We start from the raw sequence: 14,517 nt of genomic DNA, 5'->3' as shown, positions 1-14,517 counted from the left end.
AGAGGGCCTTGAGCCCTAACTTTGCCATGAATAAAGACGAATTACTTACTTACTTGCTCCTTGAGTGCCAACGTTGATTATATCAAAGCTTGGATATTATGCAAGGAGTGATATAATCAACGCTTCGTTTAACTTAACATAGTTCCTTCTGTAATCGCTAGATGGCACTAACGTCATGCTTTCTCAATAGCAGGGTCCTTTAGCTTCCTCATTTGGCCACTTGGAAGAGCCTGTAGTTATTTTGCTTTGAAATATTAAATTGTCTTTGGAGTGAGTGACAGTTGACTGACATACAACATGGCGGCGTCCAGCACTAAACCTGCTCGGCTTGAAGAACAAAAAATGAGTGCTGTTTTAAGTGAATCCTCAGAGGAAGGAGAAGTTTTCTTGGACTTTGAAGAAAGTGAAAGTGAGTTTGATAATAGTGATTGTGATTCAGGAACATCATATCAGGAAAATGACAATGGTGCAAATGGTCATAATATCAGTGATAGTGATGACTAAAAAAACATTGATGACTGGTTAGGAAATAAAGGTAGGTAAGGATAATCCACCTTAGTTTACAGTGCCTTTCATGGAAATACGGGGTCGTAAGCATTGTCCCCCACCAGATTCAAAGCCATCGTCATATTTTTCCTTGTTTTTTACTACTTCAGTATTCTTGTGACAGAAACAAACCGCTTTACTCAACAGTTTCTCATTTCCCATCCCAATCTTACGCCGAAATCCAGAGCAAAACTGTGGAAACCAGTGACGTTTCCGGAGATGAAGGCATTTGTGATCTGTATTTTGAACATGGGCATAATTCGTAAACCATCCATATTTAGTTACTGGTCAGTAAAAGGTTCCATGTTAACACCATGGTTTCGACAAATGTTTTCTCGCAATAGATATCAACTTATTCTCCAGTTTTTTCACTTGTTAGATAAATCTAAACTTTCTTCACCTGGTGACCCTTCATATGATCCGTGTACAAAATTTCAGCCCATAGTAGACCGTGCAAATCTGACCTTCAGGCACTTGTACACTCTGCATCAGCAGCTTAGTATCGATGAGTCTGTGATTGGAACTAAATCACATACCCAGTTATTACAATATCTCCCAAATAAACATCATCACCGATGGGGAATCAAATTCTGGATGGTATGCGATTCTGTTGTGGGTTACTGTCTTGGTTTCTATCCATATCGTGCTGCAAAAAGTGTAGAAGACAAAGAAAAAATTAAAGATGGTCTTGCTTTCACTGTTGTAAATCTTCTCTCTGCAGGCAGCTACTTGAACAAAGGGTACCATGTTTTCTGTGATAATTTCTTCACATCCATTCTGCTAGCTGAGAATTTATACTCACTTGGAACCTACATAACTGGCACAATCAGACGAAACGGAAAATCTCTACCTCTTCAGATTCTACAGAAATTCAATGTTGGGGACATTCGTTTCTTTCGGAAGACCTTTCTGCTTCTCTGTGGCTTCAGAGAAAAGAAAACACTGAAAAATAAAGTTTTCCTCCTTTCTATCACTTCCTCAGCTTCAATTTCTTAAACTCCGTCGAGAAGAAATCGTCATATAGCGATAAAACCAGACGTTGTGTTGAACTATAATAAGTAAATGGGAGGCATTGATTCATCAGACCAGATGCTGTATAATTATTTGGACGAAAGGAGGAGTCTAAAATATCGGAAAAAGGTAACTTTCAATATAATGGCAAGAATGTTACTAAATGCTTACATTTTGTACAAATATGATCATAGCGTAGATGTTAAGAGAATGTCACGATTATCTTTCAACAATTCTGTAATTGACGAATTTGCAAATGAGTTGTTTGATGTATGGAGGGAAAGTAACTGTGCAAATGCTTCTCGTTCAACAAATGCAAGCCCTTCATTGTCTTTTGGTGTCATAAAACTTCCGAACAGGCAAACAAGGCTGTGTAAAGTTTGCTCCAATGACAAAACCAAGAAAAGGACTGTTACTGTGTGTGTGCGTTGCCAGAAAGGATTGCATCGCAAGGCATAAATGTGAATTTTGAAAACTTTTGTGTAATGTGAATGTTGGAATGTGATATTGTGGTTTGTTTCATTCTCTTCTTGTAGTTAGTTGTCTTTTTTTTGTAGTGTTTTTTCATGCAATGTAGTACTTTGCTAATTTATTTGCCGATTCTAAAAGAACACAGATAGATGAAATGGTGCATTTCTGTCAATTATTAAATATTCTGTGTTTCAATTTGAGTATAAGACTGAAACATCATATTTAGTGCCATTTTTGGGCTCTCAAACTGAAAAAAAAAATCAGGAAAAAAATTAAAAATTATTGATTTTTCACATACTTGTCATTAATTATATTTAAAGATTTGAAATGCTAAATGTGGGAATGGAATGTTGAGCACCTTCCGAAAAAGGATTCATGTGACTAACTTTAGTAGTTACAAAATTATGAACACTTATCCAAACCTCTGCATATTGAGGAAACTGGGCCTGGAAAAAAGGATTCATGTGACTAACTTCAGTACAATAATTGAAATTAATAGGGGTCCTCCTATTCAATACACAGACATTTATTAATGTGAATCGCATGTCGTTCACATGAGGTACTAGTTTCGGCACTAAACTTGTGCAATCATCAGCCAGCGAGTAAAATCAGGCAAACATAATAACTAAAAACAACTTTAAAACACACTGTAACACCTGCATAGATGAATATTAAATAAAATATGGTACATGATGATATTGCACTTCAGTATAAAATTCTTTTAAAATGACAATGACTCCGTTGTTTTGTACATATGGTGGTTTGTCCAGCTTGTATGTCTTTAGTTCGTTGTTCTTGTTGAAATTAGGCTGTGTAAAGTCATATGAAGTTAACACTCTGTTTGATCTGTGGTTTGGTTTCGAAAATAAACGTTCATATGATGGATTTGGTTAGACTCAGAGAATTAATTCTCACTTCAGTATGGGTTTTTTGGAACCTTGAGTAGCCTGTTTGATCGTCAGATGGAGCTGGAGTCCAGCCTGGCACTTTTATCACTCTACTAAGCAATTTCAGCTGGCACTCGAAGGGATAAGTGTATCCTAATTGAATTAGGTGGATACACTTAATGTTTCGTTTGTAAAGTGAAAACCATCAATACGGAATGATTCTAAAATCTTGTTATCCTGGGTATGTTTGCAAAAATATGAGAATTTAATGTGGAGGAATGTTTAGTGTTTAGAATTACTTGTTCTTCTGCAAGTATAATAATAGGGATATCGACAATTTCCTGTAAAATTAGATATTAGAAATTTTAATTTTACAGAACTCGACAAAATTTGTAGTCATAATACATTACTACATTGTTTCAATGTTGGACAATACTCGAATTGAAATCAATATTCATGGCATCATGGTGAATTGGACTGTTTGATTTGACATGGAATGTCCCATAACACTACTCAACAAATTTGAATTTTTTTCCCCCATAACATTAATAAAATAGGCTGATCTTAACTAATGTGCATGCTCTGAACACGAAAATGATAGTGAAAAGTTCATAATATGTCACGTTTTTGTGTTATAGAATTTACTTGATACATTGAATAAATCAGGATTTTAGATCAATTAAAAATTACTTTGTTCTCATTTTTGTATGAAAATTTTTAGGGGTTGCTTAGATATGATAGAACTGATATATTAATAACTGACCAGCTATTAAGACTTATAAAAACTACTCTTCATGCAATAAAATAGAGAAAAATACCTCATGTTTTCCTCTTAAATGAAATGGAATGTTCCCTTTGTGAAAACCAGTAATAATCGCCAATCATCGGAAGATCCCATCTTCCTTGATACCATTGCTGTACTGTAGTAATGACTTGGTGAAATCGCTCTCCCTGCTCATCACTTTGTACGCTCAAACAGAGTTTTCCGTTGCAAAATAAGTAGTCAGCTTATTTCGTTTTCTGAACGCTGAAATTTTGCTATTCCCTTGCTAGTAAGTTCCATTCTTGTAATCTATAACCTAGTAGTTCAACATGTTGTTTGGAAAGACCTGAATCCCCAACTAGATCATTAAGTTCCACCTGTCGTATCAGAGGTGGGTAGGTAGGATCAGCGGAAGTTGAAGGGTAGCTGAGGATTCTGATTCCTCTGGAATGACATAATCCTCATCGCTGGGGGGAGGGATAGGGATGGGAAGCTCTGGACAATGTGACACGGGTCTTATGGCTGATGGAAGATTAGGACACACAATGTTACCTTTAGTTTTCCTTGAAAATCCCTCTGTGTTGGTAATACAGAAGTAACAATTTTCCAGACGACTGGTAGGCTGTCGCCAAATCATTGGAACAGCAAAAGACATATTGTTATTTTTCCCCCGCAACCACTCTGTTAACTTCACGTAACACGTTAACATGTGTGGTACCCAATTTTTATCTTGATCACCTACTTTACAGTCAAAATACAAGTAACATGCTTTTTTTTTTTTTTTTTACATTGTATGTAATTGATCGACGTTGTGATTTCAACATTAATTCCCCACAAACGTGGCAGAAACTATTTGGAGAATTTTTACATGAACAATGATTGCAATCCATTTAATACTATTTCAGAATAACCAGTACCGCTCGCAACACTTCCACAATGAGAACTAAACATTTTTTGTCACAGAATACCACAACAAGCAACCGTATTGTCACAATAAAACAACAAGCAACCATTTTTTCCTCTTGTTAGTTATAGCCGGATGTGCCTAGCCTCCATGCAGACACATAATAAGGATAATAAAACAATAAATCACCGAGAAGGGTAAAACATGTTTAAACCACAAAAGAGGAAGTTTGTTTCAAATGGTACTTTAAAAGAACGGAAATTATACATTTTTGTATAAAAGGTCTATGTGAACATAACCTCTTTCAAAGTGGGTAGGTTCTAACACATTTTAATATGATTCACTAACTAAAAAATATGACTTAATAAAAAAATGTGAAGTGCAGGCAATATTCCAAGGCCATATTCGCAATCGGGACATGCAAATTACCTAAAAATGGTTATTCTTGTCAATGTTACGAAAACCTTGTTGAATAGTGTAATTATCACCACTATGTGATGAACATCAACAGTGGAATTGGTTAATTTTTATTTAGGGATATTCTAAATTCCTGAACATTGTTTCTTTTCATGTGCTGATTTATACATAGGCAAGCTATATTGTTATGGCCACGTCCTCCATTTGACATTGGCAGTGTGAGTAGGCCATGAAGTTTGTTGTGTGTCATGAACTGTCATTGTGGACATATGAGGTATACAATAGACTTCCTATACACATCATTATGTTCTACCTGTCTTATCAAATGAGGTGTTTTATGATGTTCGGGATAGTAGGTAGGATCAGTGAAAGTTGAAGGGTAGCCGAGGATTCTGACTGTTCGGGTTCCTCTGGAATGACATAATCTTCATCGCTGGGGGGAGGGAAAATTTACTGAGTTGCAAATGGCAGGACTGTAAATAGTTGGGGTAGAAACAGCGGAGTACCATGTGACATTGCTGTGTGAGGTTTACCTCGGCTGCAGGGGTACTTGCAACGCTGAACACTCTACAGTGGACCAGCTTGCTGCCAAAATGAACTGTGGGGGCTACCAGTTGTGTATCTAAAATGACTGTTCAGCAAGTCCTGCTGAGTACAAGTTTCTGGAGCAAACAAGTGGTCACTGGACCTCTGCTAATGGACATCTGGGTTGTCTTCTCTGACGAGTCCTTTTTTCTGCTTCATTGAGTGGCTGAACATTGGCGTGTCAGGTTTGAATCAGGAGAGAATCAACACTATGCAATTGTTGGCTTGGAAGAATACATGCCAGTGGCGAGATTATCATGATCTGGGGAGTGTTTTCATGGCATTATCTGGGATCACTCAGGCACTCTTGACCAATTTGGTTATGAATCCATCCTTGCTGACCAAGTTCTCATTCTTCTTTTGTTCCCTGGTGCAGATAAGATCTTCTTTCAAAACAGTACGACAAGTACTAGAGAAGTCTAACAATTGTCGGAAGAGTATGACCAAAACTTCAAAGTACTTTTCAGGTCCCATAATTCCCTGAATTAGAACCTAGTTGAGGAGCTGTCGGATGCATTGCAGGCAGCATACCTCCAGATACCTGCGACGCTTTACTATACTAGCATGTTTTTTAGTCACTCCAAGGCTGTTCAGCTGCTGTCCATACTGCAAACGATGAATACTCTGGATATTAACTGGTGGGCATAATAATTTGACTATACTCTTGTGTTGCTTTTTAAAAAATTTATTTATGGTCACACAGAAAAATGAGAGTGTGGGGAAGTTCATTGCAGGTATGTTGTTCTCATAAACAGTTATGTTAGTTGTTGGTATCCACAGGGCTTGTATCTACCATATTTCTCAAAATGCAAGGCGACTGGTTTTCCTCCCCCTTTCAGAATTCCGTGTGAAAAATCAAGGGTTGCCTTGCAATCGCGATCTAACAGTAATGAAAACCACTGGCAGCTACTACAGTAACCATGCCGCTTCCATTCCTCCCCTGCCCCCTGCGCATAAAACCCTTTGACCTTCAGCGTCTGCGTCTTTATTATACATTAATGGTTATGGATTTCATGTTTTTGGTCCGTATTGAACTGAACCACGAGCACACTAACGCAATAAAATACAACAGGTTTTCAGCCATCGGCCAACACATGCAAGATTATAACCATAATTTCACCAATATTGAACAAGACATGGACATCCTCATATTAGCAAACAAGGGCCCTTTACTCAACATAATGGAAAATTACTACATATACCTAGACCAATACTTTAATGCCAGTCACAATCTCAATGAAATCTCAGAGAAACCCAACATACTCTTCGATCTATTTATCACTTTCCTCAGAAACAATAATGCTGCCAACCTAAACTCAATCCTAAATTTAATCAAAGGTACTTTTCCAAGACAATTACACTTTCTCCCGCACCCTTCAGCCCCACCTTAAGCCCTCTTCCTAAGCCATATATAATTTTATATATGTCATTTCAATACAAGAACTTACTGATTTCCTTGATTATAATTTTTACAACACCCCATTTATACTTTCTTTGTTAAAAACCTCTTAGTATGTATATTCCTTGTATTATTAACTATTACCATAATAACTTCTCTTTTCACTTGTTATTCTTTAAAATAACATTTTCTTAGGATTTCGCCAAAAATGATCTTTGCTTCAATACGGCTGATGATGACCCCTAGATGGGTCGAAACTAGTACCGTGTAATTTATAATTTTGTGAATATATTTTAGTATTGAAAAGGTGGAAACGTTTACGTTGTTATTATTATTAATTATATATTATTCTTTATTATACATCGCTAGCTGTGGCTGCGGGTTGTTCAGTGCCTCTGTGTAATGTCACTGTTTTTCGGAAAATAGTGAAGAGAGAATGACATTCTACTAGCTTCTACAAAGACTTTTTTCAAATCGTAGAATGGCATCAAAACATTACTCTCAAGCTAACTGCAAGGTTGAGCACAATGTACTTCTGAGCTCCAGATGTGCAGCAAATATCATTCGAATTTGAGTAGCAAGGATGTGAACCTTCGATTTCTTAGAAAGACCTTGGTTACTGAGTGGCAAAGTCATAACACGTCTACTGTACCTGATGCTTGATAAACATAGCAGTTTTATAGACAGCAGGAATATTTTATGATTGATCGTTGTATTGTAGACACACATGGAACAAATTTTCAATGGCTTTTTGTCGATATTATGATGCCTGTTTTAAGTTAATGGTTATTAAACACACAGAAATGAAGAATAATTGCAGGGCCGCAAGAAAATACTGCGTAAGTAAAACCAGTGTTTGGCGTTATCGTGAAGATAGATTGTCTAAAAATGTGTACATTGTACAAAGACTGCATCTGCAACAAGGATGCTTTAAAGAAGTTGACGATGAAATTGTGAAGTATGTGTGCAAAAACAACGCAAGGGTGGAATGGCTATACCATGGCGCACGAACCTCATTGACCATGTCTGCATCTTTATTGTACATCGCTGGCCACCGAAGCTGGTTGTACCTGATTCATTGTATTGTAGACACGTGGAACAGGTATTGCAGCAAATTTTCAATGGGTTCTCTTCGATGCCAATTTTAAGTTAAAGGTTATTAAACATGCAGAAATAAAGAGTAATTGTGCAACTGGAAGAAAATTCGGCGTTGGCGTGAAGATATAACTGATCTAATAGTGCATACTGTACAAGAAAGGCATTTAGTGGCCCACAACAAGAATGCTTTAAAGAAGTCTAATATGAAATTGTGAGGTATGTGCACAAAAAACGCAAGGTTGGAATGGCCATAACATGAGATGTGATACGAATGCAGGCTCACAAAGAGGAATTCTCGAACTTTCAAAGGCATTATCAGATACCTCTAATGAAAATGATAGGAAAGTACTAGGATTTACATGATACCTGTGTGCGTTTGTTTTTTTCTTAAATTAAATTGGAAATTTGTTTTAAATAAAATTGATTTCACAAAGCACTTTTTAAACCTGATTATATTTTTAAAGGAAAAAGTGGGGGTTTCGGTGGAGAAATACGGTGCATGGGAAGTGAATTATATTTTGATACCATAATTAAAATTGAGCCTAATAATATATTAACCCATCTACCTACCATATAAATGTGTGCTCCGTGATCTTTAAATTACCATTTTAATTAAGTTGTTTATAAGAACTGCGCACAGCTGCCTAATTGTTAATATATCTTGAACTAAAGGCTCAAATAACATGAAACATTTCAGAAATATTCACAATGCATTATAACAATGCTGTTTTGGTACATTATAGTGCAAACTGTGTGTAGAATGCCATAAACTCACTTAGTAGTTCTTGTTTAGTGTGGCATATCTTGCACTTTTTCAACATATGAAGAGCTACTTTGCAGACTTAACACTCCCATCTGCTTGTACTGGTCTGTCTCTTTTTTTGCTGCCACATACACATTTGACACTGCCTTGATGAGTTCCTTTACTGGGTTAGGGGGAATCTGAATAGGGAAATGAGCCCAGAAAGCTGCCTGGAGCTTTTTGATTCGCTCCAGGAATTCCAGTGAATTGCACTTTTTGTCAGTCAACAGACAAGCAGTTCCCAATACCCACTTGTCAACTTTGTCCAATTTGGATTTTGATTTCTCGGAACATGACTGCTCACAGTGTTTACCTTTGTTTCATCTCCCATGCTTTTATTGACCATACGACTATGAATACACATGTATCTACATCACTAGGATCACTAGGTGAACTTCCTATAGGGTTCTAGTCTTCTAGTTACTATTCAAAACTTTCACCTCTTGCTCGGTTATAGCTATGTGTGCAGTCACAGATTGAATTATTGCACGGATAGCTGTATTCGATCTTCGAATGTAGCTGGTATTTTCCAAAAATGTTTGAACTACTTGTCTGTATTTCTGAGACTGTTAGATTGACAGCTAGATGAGCAGTGAGATCTCTCATCCTTTTGAATCGACTGTCATGTAAGCGAATGAGTTAAATTGAAGGAACATACAATGCCATGTGTCCATTCTTTTGTTGAGCGACTATACACTAAATGCACCCCTAATTTGGTCTTATGAGTCTTTTTCTACTATTGAATTTCTCGCTATTGTTCAGAGATGTTTCCTGATTCAGCACTGTGTATTTTTTCTTATGAATCTAAATTTGTATTTTGCTGTAAATTACAATGTGTGTTTTATGAACTTGTATATGCCTTCATTTTCCTCATAAATTTTCTTTTTATTTTCAGATTTGAGGACGAGCTATACCCTCGTCTCGTGGGGGTTCAGGGACTGGGGTGGGTGGGTGAAACCACTAAAAAGCAGCGGGCGGGCGGGAGCCCTTGGCGGGCTGCAGGGCGGGCGGGAGGGCGGGCGGTACGGGAAGGGTGGGGTGGGGGAAGCATTTGCAGAATCCCCAGACTTCACATGCTATCTGATGCACAATCATTAGAATTATTGTTGTAATGGGGATCGTTATAGAATGCTTATTAACAAGATATCAGGAAACATCGTAAGGGGTATTACATATCATAATTTCGGAGCTTAAATCTATATTTGGAAACATTATTTTGCGGTTAATGAAGTAGTTTCTGCTTCAGATGTGGAAGACAGTCCTGATGCAGATCTGCAGCAAATGTTAGGTTAACAGCATCTAAAGAATACAGTATTTTAAGTTTAGGTTTAAGACACACATATTTAGATCCTTAATTTTAAGATTTTTCACTTGTGAAAAACTATTGGTACAGTACTCTAGATGTTTAATCTAATGAAATTCCTAGCACCATAAGTTTCAACTGTGTATAGTTACTTCTCTCCTGGAAGTAAAGTAACTCCAACTTTTCATCTTTCGGTGTCATGATGGCTGTTTTTAGTGATGTCGATTGAGAAGATTAATGTGCTAAAAATTACAATACAGTATATCCGAATTGGATCCATGTCATTTGGAACCTAGGTTTCTTATGTTTGTTTTCTCTTTTCTGACCCCTGCATCGTGTTTCTGACACAATTAACTGCAAGCATGTCACAGAAGACTTCTGATTCCTAGACCCCCTTCCCCAATGTTGTCACTAAAGTAGGCAAGGTTTAGAAGTGCCTTGAAACAACAGGGTTGCACTTCTGATGAGGATTATAAGAGGTAAGCTGACAAGGACTTAGATCATACAACCTGGAAACATCCATTAAAAGGTTGTGACTCTAGTCTTATGGAGTGTGGATTTATGAGAATGCAGTGCTTTTAGAATGGTTATACTGCTTGAATGGGAGACTTGTTATATATTTGACTTTTTCTGCTCAAGGGGCTGAAATTGGACCATATCATTTCCAGACTGTAGGAAAAGGATTGCATGGATATGTGTTAGATGTGATTTTACAACATGTCGGTTGTTCCTTTTGTTCAATTAGAATCATGGGTGTAATATTGCAGTACTAAATTTTTGTAGTATTACTGAGCCATCATTAGTTCTTTTTGAAGAGAGTGATGTAAATCACAAAATTTGGTTGTGTTATTAATCTTGCTAACAGGTTTTTAATTAACATGTATAATTGCTACTGTTACTTTATTTGCAAATTTGCACAATGTATAGAGTAATAAAAGAGTTTGTAAATATTTATTTTTTATTATCAAAAGTTCAGAGTTCAGTGACATTTCATTAGTGAAAAATTTAGTGAAAATATAAGCCCGAACAAATTGCTGGATACACTGCTTATGTAAAATTTGTTACTTGGAAGAGCTAAATGTTACACTATTGATTGAAACAACGAATTATTCTCTGTACACATTGTGTGCATAGTGCATGTAAAGATCTGAGTTTACTTCATGTTTGAATGTACACCGAGTGCATGTGTGTATGAGATTCTTCCTTGTAGGTATCCAGAAGTCTTATTATTCCATACCCAGCCTCTTCATTCTGTCATGCAATAGTGGTAAATTTGGTTTGCATTGTTATAAAAACATGGAAATCTGACTTTGTTGTTAGTAGTAAGCCTGATTATTATTACTGATTTTTGCATCATTCTGCTGTTATAAAACTGCTAGATTAGTTGCCTAATTGTTCTAGTTAAAAAAATATATATATATATATACAGTATATCTCCTGGGTATCTTCGTGTGGAAGGACGCCAAGTAAGATTTACTTTTTGTTTTAGGGGTTTGATGACTGATATGCATGATCTTGTGCGTGAAAGTGATTTATTACTAGTGATTTTTCCTCTGTAGTAGCAAGGTTAAGTTCCTCATATTTAAATAGAGTTTAATTTGCATGATGCACTTCCTGCAGTATGAACGTTTTTATCATTAATGACTAATGTAGATTTTCCGTCTCCACATTTTGGTGCAGCTGTCCTTTACTTTCCTTTTGCTAGCTTGGTGTACAGCCTGGTCTGTAGGAAATTCATCATGCAAACTAAAGTATGTAGCGCCATAACTAATAATTTTAAGGAATAAATCGTATAGGTGCTGTGTAGTAGGATTTGATATGAATGTGTAGTATGTTCTGCAATTTGACATGGATACTTTTGGGGTCAGTGTGTACTTCAGTGTCTAATGTTTTATAAGTGCTAGAGTGAGTTGGAGACTTGGTGTGGTTGGATGTTAATCCACATTATTATTAGGTTTGTGCCTTTTTGCTTCATTTTTTTTGATAATGCTGACTGTGATACCAAAAGAATTGAATATATAATTTTTAAGTAGTGGTTACTTTTTTCTCAGAATGCTGGAAACTACATTATTACTCTTGCAGTAGTATCACATTTCACATATTGGGAAATTTTGAAATTTAATTCATAAGTGTGGTTTCCAGGATTTTCAGACATTAAAATAATGAAATAATCAGGATTCCTGATGTGTGGTCGGAACAAGTATTCCTCTTTTTTCTTAAGAAATTTAAGTTCACCACAGAATAACTGCTTCAGATTCTTAAATACTGTATTAATATTTTAGGTGGTTTTGTAGTAATTTTTTCTAAATTGTTTCTTCCTTAATGATGGAATTTGTGTAAAAAGGCCTAAATTTTTAACATACGCCTAGTCCGACCATGCCTGAGCAATCAAGTGATTTTATGACTTTATAATGAGTACTTTTAAATGTTGTTGGTGACTGATGTAATGGACCCTTACATTTAGTCTTTCTTTTTCTTCCAATACCCGTAAAATCGGTGACTTCACTGCCAATAGTATCAAAGCATTGTCAACACATTTGTCAAAGAGAATGCTGTCAACTTCATTGTCCACTTTCGGGGTTGATTTCCTATTTTTATATTCTTTTTTATGAATTTTTTCTCCCATGTAAATCCAATCAGAAGGGTCCTGCAATTAAGTCGCTGCATTGTAATATATGCTAGTTGATTATAAATGATGTTTGTATGTTTTGTATAGTCTGTAGCCTATTTTTTGTACTATGCGTGTTGTATTTTTAAGGTGTATTTTAGGATATATCCGTAAATAAGTAATTGTATTATATTTATATATTTCAGTTAGTGTACAGGCTATCAGTATAATGTAATAAATGAAATTAGAATCATAGTCAGAGGTTATGTTTGAGGATTATATCCTTCATAGTAAATAATACTTGTTTTCAATCTTATAAAAATTGTTAAAAAGTTTCCTTGTATGTTTCTTCATTTCTTTTAACATGTTCTGTCTTGAGTTTTTCTGAGTAGTGACGCTGTTTCTTAGATCTGTACAGTTAGGAAGAGTGCTTTACCTTATGCTATGGTCTGAAAATAAACTCTTCATAAAAGGTTTGTTCTTGAACTTGTGAATTTATATTTATTTATTTATTTATTTATTTATTTATTTATTTATTTATTTATTTATTTATTTATTTATTTATTTATTTATTTATTTATTTATTTATTTATTTATTTATTTATTTTGTTTCCACATAGGAAGTGAGCTTATAGCCTTCAGTGACCTGAAGCTAATAAAAGTAGTAGTCACTATTGACTAAAGACAGAACAACTTTTACAAAAAAGGAAAATGACTGTTTTATTCACAGTATTTCTTTAACCATAGCCAAGCGTCACACGTGTTTATCTGAAACTCGTATGCTCTCGTGAGAGCAAAAAGACGTCATTATCCACAATTTTAAATTCACACTTTTGCGATCGTATGTTTTAGATTATGTTTGAAATTTTAGCCGATAAATGTCAGAAGTGAATACACAGGGCCCTTAGTTGGGCTTAATACAGGGATTTGAAATGAAAAAAAGGAAATGCTGAGCATAATTTCCATGGTGATGTTCTTTTAAGAAGCTTGTACTGTACATTGCAAATATTTGTGTTTTAGCAATTGTAGACATTATATCCCGGAAAAGAATTTGAAACGAGTCTGAAATAGTCATAAGTGTTGACGAATACTCAAAAATGAATGATTACACTGTTCAACAAAAATGCACTTTGGAATTCTTTCCTTTCTGAAAATAGCTAAACTACCCTCATTTTTGGTTGAGAAAAATAAATGTGACATTAGTGGTGTTTAGTACATCTAAGTCGGATGTTATAGCTTCAACAACTTCAAATAAAAGGACTTATTCACGTGAATGTCTTTTCTTTGCTAGTCGCTTGTACTCCTTTTCTGGGTTGTTTCTTGTTACTGTCCAACAGTAGTCTGCAAGCATAGAAGTGTTCCATTTTCCCTGATACCTTTGTTCCATTCGTGAAATGTCCTGGTGTAATCACTCTCTATATTCATCACTTACACCACCACAGTTGTCGGGGAAGAAGTCCAGGTGAGAATGTAGACAGTGTAGGAAGTGGAGTTTTACTAACATATTGCAACTTAATTGATGGTATTTTTCTAGAAGATTATTCACAACCACGACATTAAATAAAAACTCTTTGATTTCCCAAGAAGCTGTTCACAACATCTTTAAATGCTTCCCATGGCCAAAGTTTTTAATCTCTAAGATGACGACGAATCTCCAGGCTAATGAAGATACCTCCTTCAACTTTAGCATCACTGATCTGTGGAAATAGTCCTGTGAGGTACT

At 35.8% G+C, this 14,517-nt stretch overlaps 1 protein-coding gene across 1 annotated transcript in view; it reads left to right on the top strand.

Moving 5' to 3' along the window:
• The window catches only part of Tnpo (transportin 1), a 341,883-nt gene extending 328,613 nt beyond the window's left edge, over positions 1 to 13,270 (top strand). Inside the window, exon 19 of the mRNA XM_067145500.2 lies at positions 9,779 to 13,270. The gene's annotated coding sequence lies outside the window, so the exon portion shown is untranslated. The remainder of the gene's footprint in view (positions 1 to 9,778) is intronic.
• Positions 13,271 to 14,517: the final 1,247 nt, after the last annotated feature.

The sequence above is a fragment of the Anabrus simplex genome, chromosome 4 (genome assembly GCF_040414725.1).
Source record: "Anabrus simplex isolate iqAnaSimp1 chromosome 4, ASM4041472v1, whole genome shotgun sequence".
Lineage (NCBI taxonomy): Eukaryota > Metazoa > Arthropoda > Insecta > Orthoptera > Tettigoniidae > Anabrus > Anabrus simplex.
Note: the sequence above shows the minus strand (reverse complement) of the source record. Positions and strands in the feature narration are given on the sequence as shown.